General features: G+C 37.6%; 1 long non-coding RNA gene across 1 annotated transcript; it reads left to right on the top strand.

Annotated features, from left to right (window-relative positions):
- Positions 1 to 5435: 5435 nt before the first annotated feature.
- LOC121663301 lies at positions 5436 to 19577 on the top strand. Its single transcript, XR_006015594.1, has 4 exons — positions 5436 to 5604; positions 6401 to 6538; positions 7793 to 8187; positions 19449 to 19577. It is a non-coding gene; the product is annotated as an uncharacterized LOC121663301 (long non-coding RNA).
- The last annotated feature ends 1969 nt before the right edge of the window (positions 19578 to 21546 follow it).

The raw sequence follows: 21546 nt of genomic DNA on the forward strand, positions 1-21546 counted from the left end.
GGAATTTAAGTACCATTTCTTGTCCTGTACTGTAGTATTTTATAGTTGTAATCCTAGGCATAACGTATGTACAAATTTTACTTCACAAATATGCTAGAAAAGTTTAGTTCTCCCACAGCTGTGAAAAAGCTATTTTAATCTTTATTCTTTCAACAGGCTCAGATTTCCATAAAAATAATGGTTATATCTCTTATAAAACTAAACTAGGGTGGGTGAGAATTGCTTTTTTTTTTTGTTTGTTTTACCAGCATTTCATGTCTAGAGGAAGCATGGCATACTACTGGAATTTAATTGTTGAAAGGATTAGGGCACCTACAGTGTTTTGCTTTTACTAGCATCTATTTAACTCCCGCATAAATTTTTTGAAAAAAAATCAACTTGTTAAAAGCTCAACCCCTCTCTTTCCAGTAATGTATGGCTTGCAGTATGAAAACCTTAAAATTGAGATTTGAGATTGAAATTTCAAATGCTTAAAAAAAAAAAAAGGAAGAACTAAAATGAAGAGTTTTTCCTAAGTAAACAAAGAAAATGCTTTAGGCAAAAGTCCAATTTAAGAAAGCAAGCCAAAAATTGACAGTTCTCATTTAGGAAATGTTTTCTAGACAAAGAATTGATGTTCATTTAAACAAAGCCACGATTCCTTTGGAGACAAGGTTGTTTTGACAAACCATTTTAATGTTATGACAGCAAACTTTTAAAAATGAAATGCTTCTCAGATGGCATCCTTACAGATATCTGGCAATGATTTATGAAGCTATTGTGGTGTTGTTAGTTAACCAAAAATTAATACTTGTCTAGCAGTAAAAGAAAGAATTTGCATTCATTATCATTAATGCTGGTATAATTTTAAAATGGAAGAATGTTTGAATGGTTTTATTCCACACTGTTAAATCCAATCTCAATATCTTGATTGTTTGTTTGTTTAATTATACTTAGATTAAATTCAAAACAGCCAGCTGATCTTAGCAGCTGGTAAATATTTACTGCTCATTTGCCAAATTCCTCAGAGCACAAATTTTTTGCTTTTTCTGTGTCCTAATACTTAATGTGTAAGAACTCATTCCTCAAAAATTGCACTGTAGGAATTAGCAGGGGTGGCAGGGAGCCTAGACATTCTAGATACTGCTGTTGCGTACAAAAAATGTATGTGGAAATTTTAGGAACATTACAGGGCTGGATAATCTGTATGTTGAACATAAAACCTGTCTCCCTTGAATATGCACCAAGACTTGAGAGAACAGGTGGTAGTTATTAGTGTTTTTACTAGGGTGTACCTGTGCCCATGCTTGTTACAGCTCTGCTTAGCACAGCTTCATCAAACAGGTTCAGTATTTAGGAAGCAATAGGAATATTGGAAGAGATGTGAAGCTCTATTTGTGTGCTGAACCAGTAGGAATCATACAACAGTGAAAGCCACCTGACATTTGCTTTAGAAAGTGCAGAGGAGAGATATTTACTTTTTGAATCATCTATCAGCCATTGGGGTATATGGATGTATCTGTTCTAGGAAAATGTGATGGAGTGTTGCTAACCAGTAAAAAGTGTTACCTGTTCAGGAAGTGGCAAGGACTGTGTCTTGGGCTATTGCACAGCACAACTCCAGGCACATGTCCCATGAAGAAAAAGTATATTTGAGAGGTGTGTGGCCTAGAAAGAACAATTTAGAAGAGAATGTAATTGATCATTGAAGTCCAGTAAACCATAAAACTCTAAGCTTATGCAGAGGGATGTACGTGCATATTTTTTCTCCATTTTGATAAAGAATAAAATTCATGTATGGAATTTAAGGGGAAAAAACATTCTGTCAAGAAGTAAAATAGTCTGCTTGGCTCCTGAGCAGAAGGAATGTTTCATGAACTTGAAATTTATATTGCATTATTTGTGGTGTGGTTTTGTTTTGTTTTTTTCCCTACCCAATTACTTTTTGAGTTGGAGAGCAGGTTTGGAACTTGATTAGGTGTTTTTCACAGAAAAAGAAAAAAATACACTTATTTACAGTCAAGTTATGAATGATATGAAGTGAACAAACTGCAAAGTCTAGATAAACTTCTAAAAGTTTTAACAGTGTACCTCCTCTTACCTGCAGTAGTACTAGATGTTGCTTTCAGCACCTCTAATTGGCAATATATAAAAAAAATCTAGCTTTCTTAACAAAGGGAACTTACACTTTACAGTATGTCTTGGAATTCAAGAGTCTGTATTTAAGTGGGATAGATATTTTGGGGTCTTATTAATATCATCTGGAGTTATACATGAAAAAGAGAAAGGTAAACAGTTCCCAGACATTACGGTGTGATAAATAATGAACAGAGGGAAAATGGATCTCTCTCTCCTGTGGTATTTTCCTCAGTAAGGGAAGCACAGGATATTTTGAATTATTCATGAACTCCTATATGGTATTGACTGAGTCCAGTACCCTGTCTTGCAAATTTTTTTGGTTTATTTTACAATATGCATCTCCTTTCATAACAAGGTTATTTACTTTTGCCAGCTTGCTTAATTCTGGGTGAATCTGGCTATTGGCAAACTCAGAGGAATGGTCATAGGGAAATGAAGGGTTAATGCCTTGGCTTAATATTTCATAAAAGAGTGAATTGCATTGTGCCTCTGAGAGTATGAAATTTCAGATCCTGCCTCTAAAAACGTGTCTACAAAGAAACTTTCACTGAAGCATTCATTCAGAGTGGGTTTTTTTCCCTTTTCCCTTTTGCTGTTTCTTTCATAATGATATGTTAATGCTGATCCTGTTCTCCTGACTGGCGTGTCAGTGCCTCAAGGCATTTGGGTATGGGTTGTAACACTAGTAAATTGCCACATGTATGGAAATTGCCCATTTGCCACCAACAACGTATCAGAGAGGCAGCAGGGGGTCCTCACTTCCCTTCATATGTGCTCTTAAGTTAATGCTATTATTAGCAGGGAACTGTGAAGAGGAATATCAGGTTTTATTCTCAGGCTATTTTGCTGTGAGCTTTGCTGTCAACTTTTGCAGTGCTTTTTGGCACAGTCTCAACATTCGGTGATAACCACTTAATTAGCATCTGTTTAAAAGCTAGTTTTGGAATCAGGATACTGTATTTTGTGGCCTGTTTGAATTCATGTTGCTTGCAAACATAATGCTTTCAAAAATACATGTGCAAAAGGTCATCATGAAAACCAGGTGTGTTGATTTACCTGAAGTAAGGTATCTTTTACAAATGTTTTATATGTATTTAATACTTAAGTATTAAGTTCATGCTGTGCATTGACTTTTTAATGTGGTAACTAGACAATACCAATGAGTTCATTTTTATAATTGGGTTTTATTCTTTTGTATGTCTTTCTGAGAAAAAAAGTTCTTCGAAATGATAATTTACCAGTGTTATAATTTGAAAATTGTATATAAAAACCACCTCAAAACTCTAACAAAATAGATGAGTAATTCGAATTGCCCCAGATTTTTATGTAACTAGTGTGATTTTACTGCTTCAGACAAGGAGTAGTGAAACAGAGGTCCTCCTAAAGCACTTCATTACATAAAAACTGTAATTAAGCAGTGGCTAATGTTTCATTATATAATTTATTTTCTCCTATGAAACTCACTTGTTTATTATACAGAAAATATGTGATTGTGTTGTGCTAATTATTTTCTAGGTAGCAAAAGAATATGCTGCTAGGGGGGAGAAGTTATTATATACTGGCCTTACTGTCTTCTGGTGTAGTTTTCAGAATGAGTTTGGATTTTTAAACAGACAAAACAACAGTGATGTACTTACTATGTAGACCATTGGGAGATAAATAACAGAATTTATCCATACCTGTCTAATGGAGCAAAAAGGGACTTCCACTTGCAAAATACTGTTAGGATGGCTAGTCAGGAAATCACAGAGATCCAGAGGGAAAAAGAAATGGTCAGAAATGTCAGAGACATTCTTATGGCAGATAAAAAACACAAAAAAATAGAAAATTGGTAAAGATCCACCTGAAAAGAAGGCACAGTAATGTAGTATATAAGGGAAATTACAGCAGAAAATTAAAAAATGGGAGTTGGTTAAAGTCTCTTGTTAGTCCAGGGCAATGTGAAAGCCTAGAATAATAAATTTGTTTCCTACTTTTTAAAATCTTCCACATAAACAAAGATTAATTTGGAATCAATAATAAGTTGTAGTATAATCCCTTTTAAGTCCTTTGCACACTCATATGTCATCTATAAATTTTTCTCAGAATGTTTGAGAGGGTACTTCTGGAAAAGTTAATTATATTATTAGAAATATGATAAGTTATAGTTAGCATGGAACCCGGAGATCTCTGTATATTACTAATGTAGAAAGAAAATTGTGTCTAGAACAGCAGGTTTTGTTTAATAATTTGGAGGATGAGAGCATAGAGACTGTGAAAAATCCTTGCTTAATGCTTAAAATGTTGGATGATCTGTAATCTGAAAGAACTGACATGCAACAAGAAGTAAAGTGTCTGAAGATAGAAATATCTTTTATTCTCTTGGAATTGCTTGAAGAGGAACAAACAGGGATTTAGTGTGCTTAGTACCTTTCACAGACCTCTAGCGCTCTGCATGCTTGGCAGATGCTCTACTACTAGTAGAGAAAACACAAAGAGAACAGCTGTTGTGGTTGGATGCTGGAGTACACGTTTATGTATCAAGGCAGTGTTCCTTTAAATGTTTGGGCAGACACACTGTCTAATTATGATCTAATACAACAAAAATAACAAGGCCGGTAATGATTAGGTTTCCTCTGTAAACTGGTACTGACAACTTCGTGTGCCCCATGTTGATGTTTGCATCCCTCCCTTTCTCATCATGTTTTAGTGTTAATATGTTGTGTCTTTGGAGAACAGCAGGCATTCCTGTGGAGCTGGTGGCTTCAGGGAGGTGCAGAAGGCCACTTAGTGGCCAATGTAATTGTATTCACATAAACAGTATCTTTGGCATATCTGTAGAATAAACCGAAGATCTCTTCACATGACTTATTAACAGTGAATGGACCAGCCCTGGAAGTGTGGTATATGTCCCTGTTAACGTGGTCATGACAGGTTTCTCACAGTTCCAAGAATGGGAATCTTTCTTACATGATGCTGTTGCTGTTTGTGAAAATGATCTAATTCCTGCACACCGACCATCTTCTTGCACTAGGCTTGCAAGTTTTGGTAAAACCAACAGCTGAATCATGCAGTAGGTGTTTTGCTTTTCCTTTTCAGGGTTTGTAATGTCACTGCTGCCAGTGAACTATAATCTGCCTGCATTAAATGCTGTAAAACATCTCTATTGCCCTCCATTGTCACCTTTCCATCAGCTGCAATAGCAAAACCAGGAGGCATTTATGCACCAGAGTCATAACATGGGTTCAGCAGAAAGAAATAGAAGGAATTTATGTAGGCAAAAATGTCCGTTCTAAATGTGTCTGTGAGCTAAAAATATCTCCCCTCAAACAGGGCAAGCAAGTTCTCTCTGAAAGCATCCTAAGTCAAATCATTGGCTTGAAAAAGTGAGGAGCACATTGAGAGAGATCCCTAGGAATCCTAGCAACAAGCCCGTCACCTAAGATATCTGCTTGATGCAATTACACAGGTGTGGGTTGAGTGCTTCTCTGCAATATCTATTCAGAGGTGAGCTTGCTAATTCTGGATGTTTATTCTCAGTTAAGTACATATCCTCCTTAGGTATAACATCTGTGCATAATTTCCTTATCTGTAAATAAGGGATGTTAAAATATCTTTCAAGGTTTGCGGCAAGTTTTTCCTCTGGTGCTTTCTTCTCAGTTGCTCAGAATTTTGACAACAGACTTGCCTGAAATTTTAGTTCTTGATCAAGATTATTCTTATTTGTTTAATAGCATCAATGTTATTGTTCAGGTAAAATCTTTGTCCCTTTGTACTTGCACATTGCTGAACATTGATAAATCAAAGGTTTTGTTGTTGAAAAGGCTGTATTTCTGTTAGTTTTCTATACAGAACCAATTACTTTGGGGCTTTTAGTATGACGATGAACACAACAAAGTTGTAGACCATAGTATTGCAAATATTGGAGGCGCACAAAAATTTGAAATTATTTGAGTCTGTTCTGTCATATGAATGATAATAAACAAAAGCAACATCCTCTCTTCCCTCTTCTCTCCATCACCAAAGCAGACTAATGTTAGACTCCCCAAACTCCTTACAACTAGGAAGTCAAACAGAAGCTTATTTTGTGACTCAGCTCTGTGTTATTTAGGCTACAGAAGCAAGATTGCTGCTTCATTTTAGTGACAAAGCAAAATAAAGCCCAGCTTTAGAAATGCAAGTGGACAAAACCCTGTGTGAATGAAACACTAGGGCTGAACTATCAACACCTAAAAATAAACCACATCCTATAACATAGAAATGATTTTCAATCAGCTTTTCAATATATTCCATTTTCATACAGAGCAATGGGAGATGTATCTCTAGTAGGCCTTGCTGGGAAAAAAAAAAATGAATCCAAGACTGAGAACTTCAATTGGAAGAAGAATGTGAAAGGCTTTTTTTCCCCCCACAAAATCTCTGGTTTTGCAGGACTTTTGAGGTAAATAAAAGCTTTATATAGCAATGTTATGAAATAGTTTGAATATTCTAGAAACCTGAAAATGTAAAATGAAGATATAGTAGAGTGTGATTTGTAGCTGAAATTTAAAGTAAATTTATTATGTTTATTCTAGTGGTTATTAAGAAGCAGCAACAGAATAGGTTCATACTGAGAGGATGAATGTATTGAATTAATGTATGAATCTTAGGAGATTAGTGGATATCATTATACAATTGGTTGCAATTTTTCATTTCCTAGTGGTCTTTAACAACAGATTTTTTCAAACTATTCTTTATAATTTTATGATAATAGCAGAAAATTACTATTTAATTTTTAATTTTCCTATTTTTGTTTCCCACTCCAATCTATTTTCACTTTTCTAATAAAAAGAAAGAAAAGAAAAGAGTGACCTACAAAGGAAAAATTGTGACTTTTTGCTTATTAACAATGGCAAAAATTTTTTTTTTTGTTAACAGTTGTAATGCAAATAAGGTTTCATTTAGTCAGTTCTCTCTTTTGTCATTGACCAGAAAGACGAAAGGAACCTTTCCTTTATGTTTCTGAAATGAATGTGTATTCAAACCAGGAATGGTATTCAAAGTGTGTTCTTCTGTAGTGTTTCTTTCTATGTGTGTTTAAGTAAAATTCAAGAAGAAAATGTGCTTTGTCTTTAAAGCCTACTAGGTTTTGTTTTGCATCTAGTAATGTTAGTATAAAGTGGATGCTCAATCTTTTATTAAGGTTTTGTATCCAAGTATAGTCGTGAGGACAGTTTTGCCTATGTAATATGTCTGCTGGATTTTACTGTCTGTGCATGGGCAAGGCAGTGGTGAGGGTCAGGCTTGATTCTAGGTTAAGGGGTGAGTGTTGGGTGACTGTGAGTTGGGTGCTGGATTTCATTTTCTTCCCTCTAAGCTCCAGGCTGGCTCTTGTACTTCTTGTCAAATGCTGCACAGCACTGACAGTTTTGTCAACAGCTTTTATGTTCTGGAGGCTTTTGCTCTTTGTTATTGATACTTCTCAAGACAGACTTTGAGCTATTTTTGAGTAGTATCAAAATGTTTGTACTGTTCTTCAGATGTTCATTTGTCAAAAATACACTGTCTGTCAAAAGCCTCTTTAGGATCCTGGTTTCTTCCATTTTCATTGCTTGCCCAGCCTGGTGCCGATTGGAAGTGCGTGAGGTTTTGGCATTAGATGGGCTGCTATGCAAGAGAACACAAATTTCAGTCACATCCTGTTTGTCACCCGCAGTCCACTGCAGACAGCACACCTGACATTATCCGAGTTCTCAGGGAAGAGTTACAGGCCAAAGCTGTAAAGGAAGCTATAAAAGAAGCAAACGACACCTGCTTGTTGCAAGAGTCTTTCAAGTACCCAATCCCTCAATGACTCTGTATGTGATAACATTACAGCAGCCTGAAGATAAACTTGCTTTCGAAGCTTGGAAGAGATTTTGTTGTCAACAGCTCCTGGACAGGGAAAAAGCAGCCGAGGGGAAGTCTGTTGGCCACTTTAAATGTAATTACCTCGTTCTGTTCCTGTGGAGGCTGGATAGAAAGTTTTTGAAGACTGTTAAAGAACACAGGTACCAATTCAGCTCCTTTAAGTGTCCACCGTTTCCAGAGTTGCCAGCTGTCGAGCTCCAGGTGAGTGTTAGTGACCTTGGGCTACAGGATGTAGCAGGTGGTGGTCAGGTTTATTGAGGAAGGCTTTTAGTACTGAAAATGAGACCAGAGATGTAGACAGCCCAGTTTAACTTAATTTGTTAATTTGTGACAAACTCATCAAGAGTACATGGAGTCCAGTGGCTTTTTATTACACAGAAGTGGATAATGAATAAGGCCAGAGAGATGCACTTTTACAAAGGTCTTACAGAAATCTACTCAACTTCTAATTGTTTTCCTATTTATGACACTTTCATTGACAGATCTTCAGCTGGCAAGGAAAATGTGCAGGATTTTCAAATGTGTTTTCATGACTCAGCTGAAGTAATCCAACTTAATCCAACCTGCCGCTGAGGCAGTGCATTAGTCGTGTTCCTATCCTGTTGTCTGGTCTCATATTCTGAATGAGCATTTAGCTTGTCTGATATAGCTTGCTGTTTGAGGGAGTTAAACTAGTGAGGATGGCAGTGCTGATGCTAGTTTGGTTTTGTTTGGGCTTTTTAAAAACTGCTTAGTTTGCCATGCCATGAACAGATAAATGTGCTGTTGGTGAGTGCACAGCTCACCATGGCCATCTGTGGTCTTCAGACTCGCTTGGCTGAATGGTGAAGCTGCATGCATAGGTACCTTTGTGTCAGGGAAGGGAGGTGTAAGGTGTGAAATCAACACCACTGGTTTCTCAGGATGAAAAGCAAAATTCAGCTGTAATGATTGTTGCACAAGGGTCGATCATGATCTTTTTTCTTTGCTGGAGCAAAGGATTCTATGTATGTGATACCGTGAGCTAGAGAAAGTATAAAACTAGAAATTAAGAAAGTAAATGCTAAATCAATCACAGAGGATTTTTTTCACATATTGCAGATGTTTTGTTTTTAACTTATCTTGTTTTTCTCTATCTTTCATTGTTGACTTGCTGATTTTTAACAGTTTTCTTTTTCATCTAGCCAGCATTATCATCTTGCTATCCTAATGTTCTGTTTCGCGGTTCATAATTATCAATCCGTTCCTTCATTGCCTGTCTTTCCTCCTTGGGATGCTAATTGACTTTTAATGATCTATTTCTGCATTGTTTTTTCCTATGTGGTCTACTTTTACTTTTCAGCTCCTTACTTTCACATGCATCTGGTCATGTCTTAATCTGAATTCTAGTCTCTACCATCCCTTTTTACTGAGGTAAACACCCTTCTCTTTTACAAGAAGAATTCATGACTGGTAGGTTCATTCTTTTCATTCTTTTAAAATCTCTGGCTAAAGTGTATTGGTGAGGTTTGGTGGGGTTTTTTTTGTTTGTTTTCGTGCTTGTTTGTTTATTTTGGGGTGGTTTTTTTGGGGGGGAGAGGGGAGGTGTTTTGCTTTTTTTTTTTTTTTTTTTTGTTTTATTCAGGACTCCAGCGGATTTCTTGACTGACAAAACACCAATGGAGCCTTATAGCAAAATCTGCCCCCATCTTTCAGGTAGCAGTTGCAGGATGGTAGAGGTGTGTACCCAAGCATTAGTGCTGCCTGAAAACTATCCTCATCCAGGGTTTCAGTGGAAATCTTTAAGGCAAAGCAAGCAAAAAGTCTCCAACACTTTCTTCAGTCACCTCAGCAAATTAAACTTACAAGTTGGTTTTTTTATCAGGGAGATCTCCACCAGTGAGAATTTGCTGGATTAGATGTGGGCAAAGCTGGTTGTTACTTAGTTGTTTTCAATGTTTCCTGTGGGTTTTTCTGCGGTCTCCATAACAGTCAAGATGAGGACTGAACTCCTGGTTGTGGAAGGGGCCCTCGGGGATGGCAGCACTTGGAGACTTCCCACTCCTCTGGAGCTGGGACTCTGACCAGCCTGTGCTGGAGGGGCTGGTAGGGTGTGGGGACAATGAGAAGGCTGTGTGGTACCTCAGTGGGGGACACTGGGTTCCACTTAGCATCCTACAGCATGAAATCACAAGACAATTCTGTTACAGATCTTGCAAATGATAGTGGCAGCAAGTTAATTTTCATTTGAACAATTCTGGGTTTTTTTCCCAAGCCATTTTAGAGTAGCTTTCTAAAAATTATCTCTTTCATCTTGATCCACTGATTCTAGTGTTAGATCCTAAGCAAGTATTCATAGTTCTCATTGTAAAAAATAACAAAAATCCTGTGTTTTTTTCATAGTCAGAGAACATAATTTCAAATAGTCTTTATGCTACAGCAAGTTCAGCAATGGGCCTTGATTTCTACCTTTCCACTGATAGATATTAATCTTTTCCAGTGGTATGTAGTTTTCCTTTTTGTTGTAAGGTGGTCTTTGGTATATTAAATCCATCTACTGCTACTTCTGCATCTTGGACCAAAGGGATTTTGTCAAGATGAGGGAATACAAATTAATCTGGCAGGTTTTAATCTAGGAGACGTTTCCCTGTCAATGCTCAAGGCCCCCCCCCCCCCCCCCAAAAAAAAAAAAAAAAAAGACAATGTTATGACTAAGGTAGCTATGAATAAGCCAGTTAAGGATGCACCATCAGGACAATTGATTTTAATGTCTGTAATTTATCAGTGTGAATATGCATCAAGATATTTGTATACAGAACAAAACTGTGACGTGTTAGATGTAAGTTTGTATAGAAACAGTTTTTAACAGTAAATTTTCCTCCTAAATTTCTCTCTTGAGAAGGTGCTTTAAAATTAATTTCTCCCTTGAATGGGGACAGACTTGCTAAAAAATTTTGTGAGAAGGTAGTTTTGTGTGTTTTAGTAGAAGCATAACATGTGCTGAGTAAAACTGGAGGAAAGTCAGAGTAACTTGTTATTTTAGCATGAGGCTTTGGGTAAGGTGCAGGATATCCTGCTGTGCTGAAACTCTGTAATCTAGTGGAGTAGAAGGCTGATAATAATTCAGAGACTTCCTTTTTGTTTGTTTTGGATTGCATAGAGTTCACTTGGAGCTTCCATTAGCCCTTCACTGTTTTGTGAGCACCATGATCAAAATAACAATGACATTTGCAGGGTAAGTGCTTCACTTAGAATGTTCAAAGAAGCAGTGTTTTCACATGTCAGCAGTCTACTTAAGCACCCTACCTGAATGACTGAATAGCTGAGCAAAATGCAATCGCACGAGCATTGTCACAGTGATCATGCTGTAACACTACCAAACTCTTGTATCCCTGTTACCTTTCAGACATCGTCATTACTCAGTAGGACCAGGCTGTGGGAACTGTGTGAGACCTGTGATAATCTGATCAATTGCATTTTAATGTTTGCCAGATCATTTTGTTAACTCTGAAACTCTAATTCAGACTTTCTTTCATTATTGCATTTTATCTTATACCTTTATTCACTAATAAATGGTTGAAAAGGAGAAAATTATCAGTATGAAGCTGAGAGTGCCATCCTTACAGTGACGTTAATAAGAAAATCAAAATCCTCTGGAGGTAGTTCTAAGCTTAGTGATATATTTAAAGCTTAACATTTTGACAGCTGTCAAGGACTATCTGATCAAAGAAAGTGCATTTGATAAAATTGAATGGTTTGGGAGTCACTTTAGTAGTAATTAATCCTTCTAGCTTAAGCATTTCCTAAACCCTATAAATCCATTTGACTGCTTTAACAACAGTCCTGTTATCAGCTTATTGGGGAAGTTCAGATAAGTGTGGCTGTTTTGCATGTGTACTCTGAACAACTTATCTTTAGAGACATTGTTATTAAATGGGAGAAAAATTAGAATTTACTTGCTTGAAAAGGAGGTCTTCTGTATTGTTTCTTCTCTCGGCACTACATTTCCTTTTCAAGTTGGCTGGAACAGTTTGAAGGGTAAATGCTGAGGGCAAGACTAGTTCACTTGCAGTTTATATAAGCAAAATGGTGCAAGCTTTTCTGTAAAACTGTAGTGATGGTATTTATATAAATACAAAACATTATATGTTCAATAAAATTTTGAAGAGTTGTCTAGGTAAGTCAACAAGAAAGTAATTTTCTTCCACTCCAGTTAATTTGTTCACAGGGAACATAAATTCTGAATAAACAAGCAAATCTAATCTCTATGACTTAAAACACAATAATCAGTTTTCAATATAGAAGTGTGTAGGAATCTAGAGTTCTGAAAATAACACCACATATATCATCTTAGATTTAAGACTCAGTCTGAGAAGTCAAGTCTCTAAGTCTCATGTCTCCTATCCAGACTGAAGTAGATAGAGGGGAATGCAAGGAAGGTTTTCAAAATGTTCAGGCTAAGTGTTGACAGTCTCTTAAATTCACACAATTTCTTGAATGGGGGGAAATACTTGAATTCAGTCTGACCCATTTGCTTCTTACTTTTAAATGGGTTTGTTTTCATGTTGTTTAATAAAATAGAAAAACCTGCTTCAGAACAAAACCTTATATTCTTATGGTTTAGATAAAGCATATTGCTAGAAACATGACCTGTTTACCTCTTCCATGACTCTAAAGAAATTAGTCTGGTATTAATTACTTATCTAGAAGCCGTATCTCATTTCATAAGGTTTTTTTTCTGTAGATGGTTCAGACCCATATACTTCGTTTGAGAGAGGGCAAAATTAAGTATAATACATATGCCATGTGTTTCCACAGGGCCTTGGCCTTTATCAATTGAGGTAATGTGCCTGTCATGCTACTTAAGTAGTATTAAGTGAAAAGAATGTGTTATATCCAATCTAAAAGATACTGTTTCAGAGTATTTCATTGTAATTATGCTACAGCAACTCTGATCTGTTTCAGTACTTGAAGCAAGCCCAAACTACTGCAAAATTTTATCACTGTTCATAGTTTCCTTAAGAAACAAAACACATGTTTTACAGTGGTCTTTGGCATATTTAGAGGTTTAAGATATGGTATGCGTGAAGGTTTTAACAATAAATGAATTGACAAGAGAGGAGAAAGGCAGTAGTTACTGGGGTAAGATGTTCGATTTAACACTTTAATAAGTAACCTCTGTCTGACAGATGTGATACTTTAGAAGAGTGTGACAAGTACAAAGTCTGTCTTTGATAAAATTTATACATTTTCTAATTTCCAATAACCATACTTGTCAGAGGAAACAGGAATTCAGGTTTACTGTGAGGACAGCTGAATAATCATGTGACTTTAACATGAAATTTGCAATATTCATTTTAGAAAAGCCTTCTCTGACTAGTGAAGCAGGTGTGCTGGGAGTTTTTCCTATTTTTATCCCCCCGAAAAATTGTTTATAACAACGTCTTTTTTTTAAGCCAATATAAAAAGAGGAACATATCTCCATTGCAGCAAACAAGAAAAAAAACCCCAACAACCAAACCCCTCAAAATGATCTCTCTTTCCATGTATGTCCCTTACACTGTTTAGGTTAAGAGTGATTGGGTGTTGAATTTTAATTTCAGGATAATTATCAACTGTGCTAAAGTCCTTGTTTAGGGCTTTTTTTCCTAATTGTTGGCTAACTGACGTCCCCATCACTCAGTCTGATATACACAAGCACATCCTTGTTTGAACACAGAACTTTGCAGGTCCAAAATGGCGAAGTTTCTCCAGCATAGAGGAAATTGCAGAATAAAGAGACAACACAGTAATGTTAAATCACTTGCAAAGAAGCTTGTATTTAGTAGTGTAAGTCTGTTTGAGGTATCTTGTAAATCTAGTGGTTGATTTGAACATTGTATCTGAAACTATTTTATTTTCCTCATGAGTTTGAAGGTGCTTGAGTTTTTCTGAGTATGAAATATGCATGTGGGCTTTTTTAAGAGGGTATTTGTTTGAAAACTTATCATCACTGACAGTAATTCAATGATTGCTCACTACAGGATTCTAGAAGCAGTAAAATAACAATTAGAGGTTGAATGTTCTCTAAGGTACTTCAGATGGCGTTTTATTGCAGGTGGTAGATAAGGAAAAAGCCATCTTTGACATTCAAAAAGTAGTAAAATTTTTCTTTGACTTGCAGTGGAATTTGATCTATTTTATAACCCATGACAATGCATTAAGGTGAAAACCTCTTTCCTACATGAAACTGCCTTTACAGACTGGAATCTTCAGGTTGCCTTGAAATTTATTCATGTGATTAACCCTATTAGGGACTACAAAAATATGAGTTTAAAGATTTGTTTGTTTTGAGAATTGACAACAGGATTACCCCTTCGTGTGTCCTAATTTAATCTTTTTTTTCTGGTAGCAAAAGAAGTTCACTGAAACTTCTGTGTTAACATTTGTCCGTATTTAAAATGACTCTTACATGACTGATCAATAGCTTACCTCTTGAATCCATGTTTTTAGACATGTATAATTATTACTCTGTGGTATCAAGTATGCAATCAAGTTAAAGTTGCTAAAAGTCATTGCAGTGAACAGCGTGTGCACACCCTGGTAACATGCAGCAGATCTGGAGTACTCTGTCTGACTGAATTGCCTTTGCACTACAAACCTGAGTAAGTGTAGACTACTCTTCAGGAGTATTCAGCATGGCTTCACCAAGGGGAGATGATGCTTGATCAGTGTGATGGCCTTCTATGATGGGATGGCAGGATGGATCAATGAGGGGAGAGTGGTGGAGTCTACCTTGACTTCAGCAAACTTTTGACATTGTCTCCCAAAACATCCTTTCAGGTAAGCTCAGGAAATGTGGGTTGGATGAACGGACAGTGAGGTGGATCAAGAACTAGGTGAATGGCAGAGCTTAGAGAGTCATGATCAGCAGAGTAGAATCCAGTTGGAGGCCTGTAGCCAGCAGCATTCCCCAGAGATCAACACTGGGTCCAGTCTTATTCAACTTGTTTGTCAATGACCTGGAAAAAGGGATAGAATGTACCCTTGCAAGTTTGCTGATGGTATGAAACTGGGGCAGTGGCTCATACACCTGAAGGCTGTGCTGCCATTCATTGATAGGCTGGAGAACTGGGAAGAGAGAAACCTAAAGAGGTTAAAAAAGAGCAAGTGCGGGGTCCTGCACCTGGGGAGGAATAACCCCAAGTACCAGCACAGGTTGGGGTCTGACCTACTAGAGAGCAGCTCTGCAAGAAGGGATCTGGGAGTCCTGGTGGATGACAAACTGACCATGAGCAAGCAGTGCCCTTGGAGCCAGGGGTGCCAGTGGTGTCCTGGGGTGCACTGGGAAGAGTGTGGCCAGCAGGTCACAGGATATTATCCTTTCTCTCTACTGCACCCTAGTGAGGCCACAGCTGGAGTACTGTGTTCAATTCTGGTCTCCCCAGTTAAAGACAAACAAGGAGTTCCTGGAGAGGGTCCAGTGGATTAGGGCTGATCAGGGGTCAGGATCATCTCTTTAATGAGGAATGACTGTGGGAGCTGGGCCTGCTTAGTGAAGACTGAGAGGGGATCTTATCAATACATGTAAATATCTCAAAGGATGGTGCCAGACTTTCTTCAGAGGTGCCCAGAAACCAGGTAATGAGTAACTGCCACAAACTAAAACATAAGAAATTCCACCTGAACATGAGGAAGTACATCTTTAAGTTGAGAACACTGGAACAGGCCTCCCAGGAAGGTTGTCAAGTCTCCCTGTCTGGAGACATTCCAAACCCACCTGGATCCTGTGTAACCTGCTCTAGGTGATCATGCCTTAGCAGGGAGGTTGGACTAGATGATCTACAGAGGTCCCTTCCAGCTCTGTTCTGTGATTCGGTGAAGTGCCTGTAAAAGCTTATAATGGCTCACCTATCTGGTGATAACGCATTCAGGTGTTCTCCTTGGCAGTGTTTCTTAACTCTAAGTCCTACTAGATTTCAATTAGAGTTTAGGTCCTTTACATCTGGATAATTTTTATCAAAATAGAAGTTTGACCTTTATATCATTGAAACACTGTTGAAATTGAAGGAACACTAGTTATCATACAAAACATGGGGTTTTTTATGTTGGCTTAATGAACAATACATGTCAGGGAACTCAGAAAAGATCCCAGTACCACTATGTGCCAAATGGCACATTTGTGTGCACCAATTAACACTTGCTTTGCCCTTCATTCCTGTTGGAAAAAGTAATTTTCATATAAGAGTATTCTGTGCCTTTTTGTCCTGAGCTTCTGCCTGTACAATGAAATGTAGGACTCTGCTAGGTTTCATTCCACTGGGGATCTTTGGGCCCTTCAGAGACAGTAGAGAACAAGAAAAAAATGTTTGAAGTTTGAAAGGCCCGGGGAACTTTAGCACCCAGAGTGCTGTTGATTGAGGGACAATTTCTTGGAATGGTATTGGTCTGATAGACAAATGTGTAATTGGTCTGGCAGTGCTCCAGTACTAATGATCTATTACTGTCTAGGGGAAGTTTCAAAATGCTTAATCAGTAGGGCCAGAAATACTGAGTCATAAGAACAATAATCTATATTTAATGCCCTAGAAATTGGTGGAATGTCCAAAAAGGCTTATTATAGTTTGAATCTGATGCTTCTGTTCCTTCTATGACCTCTGTGGGGCTCCCAGAACATGCAGAAGCATCACTGAAATAAAGTTCAGGGCAAATTTTGCCTTTTGACAGACTACCCAAGCAACCGTGCAGATTTTGCTCTGCAAGAACTTGCCATTAAAAATGCATTTAGTAGGCTGAGACATATGGAAGCTATAACACATCTGGTCCCCAAAGCCAAATTGTGTATGAAGCACTATTGGTCTTTTTTCGTTCCTAAATGTTCTCTACTCTGATGGTAGATTAAATGGTTTGTAATGTTTCCCAGTATGTTGATGTTCATGTAAATCAACACATAATCTATCAGCATTGTATCATTTTGCCTAGTGATATTTCTCACTATTGATTTTGGATAGCATTGCATGCAGAATACTGGAGGAGTGATTACCTTAGTTACACACATTCTTGTATTTTTAAAACATGAAGTCATTCTGATGCATTTTTGTTTCTGGTTTAAAAACTCCATTGCCCAAAACAACAGCTGACAGTCGTCTTAATGAAGAATTAGGACTGAGGATATGAGCACTTGCACAAGCGTAAAAGATACTTGATGATGTATTATAATGTTACCCAAGCAAAGCATTCCTAAGAAGTAAAAGGGAATCATAATGTAAAAGATAAATGTAAAAGACGGTGAAGAGAATACGCAGACTTGATATACGGATGTACACTTCCTCTCGCCTGAGGCAACCTACTGTGTAACACTGAGTAATTGTACTACTTCTGTTCTCAGAAAAGATTATATTAATAATCATCTTAAATTTCAAAACCATATTTCTACCTCTCAGATAACTATGGAAAGCAGTTTTGAGGCTGCTCGGCACAGCAGTGGCACGTTATAGAATCTTAGAATGGTTTGAGTTTGAAGAGAGTTCAACAATCATCTAGTTCCAACCCCCTCGCCATGGGCAGGGACACCTTCCACTAGACCAGGTTGCTCCAAACCCCATCCAGCTTGGCCTTGAAAGCTTTCAGGTTGTGGCATCCACAACTTCTCTGGGCAGCCTGTGCCTGTGCCTCACCACTCTTGTAGTAAAGAACTGCTTTCTAATATCTAATCTAAACCTGTTTTCTTTCAGTTTTAGACCATTTCCCCTTGTCCTATCACTGCATGTTCACGCTGTACAAGAGAACATGTGCAGATCTCTCCTGAACTAGCAGTAATCACTTGGTTCCAGGCCTAAAAGGCAGTGTAGCTACAGCAGGAAAATGGAGCACATGAGGTTTTTTTTTCTTCACATCAGGCATTCTGAGGGCTTCAGATGCAGGGAGGTAAAGTGTTATAAGCCCCCGTGACACTGACAGATTTTGACCTTGTTAAATACTACTATTTCCCTACAGGGCCTGCTTAAGAGCAGAGGTAGTACGTTAGGATCTGAGCTTGTCGTGAGTCTAGGATCTTATTGACAACATGGCTTTTTATCTCTGAAAGAGGACTGATTTAATTCACTTGTTAATTAAATCAAGGTTAATTAATTTAATGAAAAGACTGTACTTGGATGTTGTAACATGTTCTGGCAGGATCAGATTGATGTTGCTGCTCCCTGATGTCCGTTCCCACTGTTGACCGGCTTTATTGACAGACGTGTGGTGTAGTCAGTGCAGTGACCAAATTAAGGGACTGATCCATCTGAAAACCAACCCAGTGAAATGAAACAAAGTGTTTCTTACACCCAACAAGACCAGCTCCCCAGTCTTGTGTGTCCTCATGGAAAGCTAAGAAATTGTGAGAGGATGGGAAAAGCAGCAGGTGGAAATTTTATGAGGAAGAATTTTGTAGTAAGAGACCACAGCTATAGATGGCAGGGACTACAGAGCTTTTTTTCCTAGCTCTTCCACTCGAGAGTTGAGTGTCTTTGAATTTATAACATTCCTGTTGTCCGTAATTCTTTCAAAAAACTACCAAAATCTGAAGGAAGTAAATTTTATATTGGAAAACGTTAGGTCAGAGGAGTGCAAATGTTTCAATTTTACACAGGCTTTGCCAGAGCATGTATTTTGCTAAAGTAGATGGTGAGCTACGAGGACTATGATGTTCCTTGACTTTGCTCAGAGCCTGGAAGTCATAGAGTCATAGGATGGTTTGGGTTGGAAGGAACCTTAAAGATCATCAGCGCTTGGTCTTAATTACAGCCTCCTGAAGATTCTGCAGCACCCTGTAATTCTGCAAGCAGCCTAAGAAGCCTTGGAATATCAGGTTTAGCAAGAGGCCTTCAGAAATTCTGGGCAGTTCCTCTTTCTCATCATGGAGAACAAGTTATATTCATGGGAATTAAGGCAGTGTGGTTGTCTTGGCAGTCAGAGTGAGTTTTTTCTTAAATCAGATGTTTCTAATATTCAACTGACTAGAGAAGGTATGTTTTTCAATATATTTGATTTCTAGTAACAGAAACTCTGTTTTCATCATCCTGTTTTTGTGGTTTTACTCAAGAGCTCCATCTGGTTTAAGTACGTTTTTGGTTTGTTTATGTTCATTCATTTGCTTCCAGCAGTCCTACCTGGAAAATGTCATGTAAAGATCAGTTCTTTAAGAGTGTGTTTGAGTAATCCACTTTCTTTATCCTGTGAGTTACAGACCTTTCAGGTCATCACTGGAGTCCTTCCTTTCCTTTAGCTGACGTTGAAATGCCTTAGTCTCTGTATAATACATGTTCAACATATATGTACTTTTTTTCTCTCAGAAGGTAATTTTTAGGTTTTTGTGATATTCCACTACCTACACTGGGCGGGGGGGGTGGTGTTAAAATGATTTCATATTGTACATCGGTAACAGCAACCATATTTGACAGACCACATTTTGACAGAGAATATCTTCTATATGCAATATAAAAATAAATTCAACAACATTTTTTTTCTTCTCTCTAATCTAGTGCATCTCCAGACTTGATTCAGTAAACTGCATAAGAAAGGAGGGATGTCAATAGTCTTTGGCTGTGTCTGTATGGAGATCCTGTGTAGACTTGGAGGTGACCCTCTATATGCTGACTCTGGGGCAGGGCAATAAGGTGAAGGTAATGGACCAAGGACCTGATCTCCTGATAGAATATGTACTGTGTGTCGTGTAGCCACAATGTCCAGTGCTTGTTTCTTAGCTATGGCATCCCAGCTGAGAAGTAGCACTTATTCGTGAAGTTTCTGTATTAGGACAAGGTAAACCAAGCCCTAACCACACTTGGGCTCTTAGGCAGGCTGTCTGTCCGTGTTCTGAATTAGACTGAAAAATGATGGTCTATTTGGGCTGGAAGATGGCTAAAAAAGCTTCTCTTCATAATTTCTCAACTGTCTGTTGACCTTCCACCTCAGATGAGAGGTAGTATGAACCCATGGTACACAAAACAAGTCAAGTGCGAACATAAGACTGATGCAATAGGAGTTTGCCATGGAGAAAGCTTAGGTAAAGTATGTGTTTGGGTAGTCCTACAGAGAGACTTTTATGTTGTTTGGAGCTCATTTAATTTGTATAGTAAAGAACTAATACATTTCTTTTGTGGATTTTAGTGGTTTTGTATTTGAAAAGTCTTGTATAGGATTGTTGCTTTTTTTTTTTTTTTTTTGGTAAGGAATGCTAGTAAGGGCTGTCTGAATGCTGTGGTGATCCATTCTTAGTTTATGTAACAGTTACCAGCTTAAACTTGAGGTTGATTTATTCCACTTGCAAACTGTAGTGTATTGGAAGTTCTTTTCTGCACAGAATGGGTTATGTATAGCCCATGGAAGGACACAGATTTGATGTGGAAAATGTGAGGATAACTGCCCAGGCTGTTTTGTGCAATGATTGAAGTACTGGTAATTTATCACTTCGCGATAATTTAATTTTTTTTTATCCACACATCACTCAGAATTTATTTAGCATAAAAATGTCAAACTTACTTTATAATCTTGCTGTCATCAAAATTACCTTGGCTGTCCAGTGTTCCACTGACCTTCGAATAATACGTTCTGTGTGAGCAGTTGAGCTTGATTGATGATGTATGGATTTTTAACAGAAGCTGGGACTAGTAAGTATGTATAACTGGGCACGAATTTGTTTAGTGATTGAAACAGAAGACATGTATGCACAGTGTATATACACACTTTTCTGTGCACTGCTGATACTGAATTTATCACTGTTCCAGTTTATCACAGTTGCACTTCAGTTTCTGATATTGACATCACAAATAAGTTTTATTTACTATTTTATAATATATTATTATTTAAGGTATCTAAATACACTCAGTTGCATCTGTCTTTATTCCTAGTACTATAGATTTTGGGTTGAAGGGGAAAATTAAATTAGTAAATTTTCCTTTTCTCTCTGTCCCCATCATTTTTTTCCATCTTTCCTGCCAGTATTCCCAGTATTCCCTTTATGCACTTTTCTGTTTTTTAAATCTTTGTTATGTGATATCACCAGAGCACAGTAAAGTTAATTGCTTTACATTTGTGCTGAATAAAGCATGGTTTCTGGGTAGTTGTATATATTTACAGAGAATGGCCATCACGTAGCTTTGATTTTAGAAAATTGTAATTCTTTGCTGATAGGCAATTCCACAAAGTACTTTATTCCCCTTAAATGTGTTCATTTTGTGAAATCATATTTGTATGTGGATACTTCAGTTTATTTTAAAAAGTAAAGAAGATAGGCTCTATAAAGACAAACATCAGTTTGTCCTACTGTTGTCTGTCAAAAGCTAAGAAGCATGAGGGCTAACTGAAAGCAAGTACACTGGATTTGGTACATTTTTGGTATAGCATTTAGTGACATTGTATACATAGCTGCAAGTTATCCCTGTGCAAAATCTTGGGGAGCTCTTTGTGCTGATGAAATGGAGAATACAGTTTGAATATGATGAAATTACTAGACAGCTGTGCCAGAGTATGGTCTTTGGAGATATGTTTCCTTTTAATTAATGATACAAAGAAGGAACTGCCATTCTGTGCAAGATCCTGAGAGGAGCTAAAGGTCCAGGTGCTTACTATCTAGCAAAT

This window comes from Corvus kubaryi, unplaced genomic scaffold (genome assembly GCF_017639235.1).
Source record: "Corvus kubaryi isolate FWS band 111438036 unplaced genomic scaffold, C.kubaryi_AGA036_p1.0 129, whole genome shotgun sequence".
Taxonomy (NCBI): domain Eukaryota; kingdom Metazoa; phylum Chordata; class Aves; order Passeriformes; family Corvidae; genus Corvus; species Corvus kubaryi.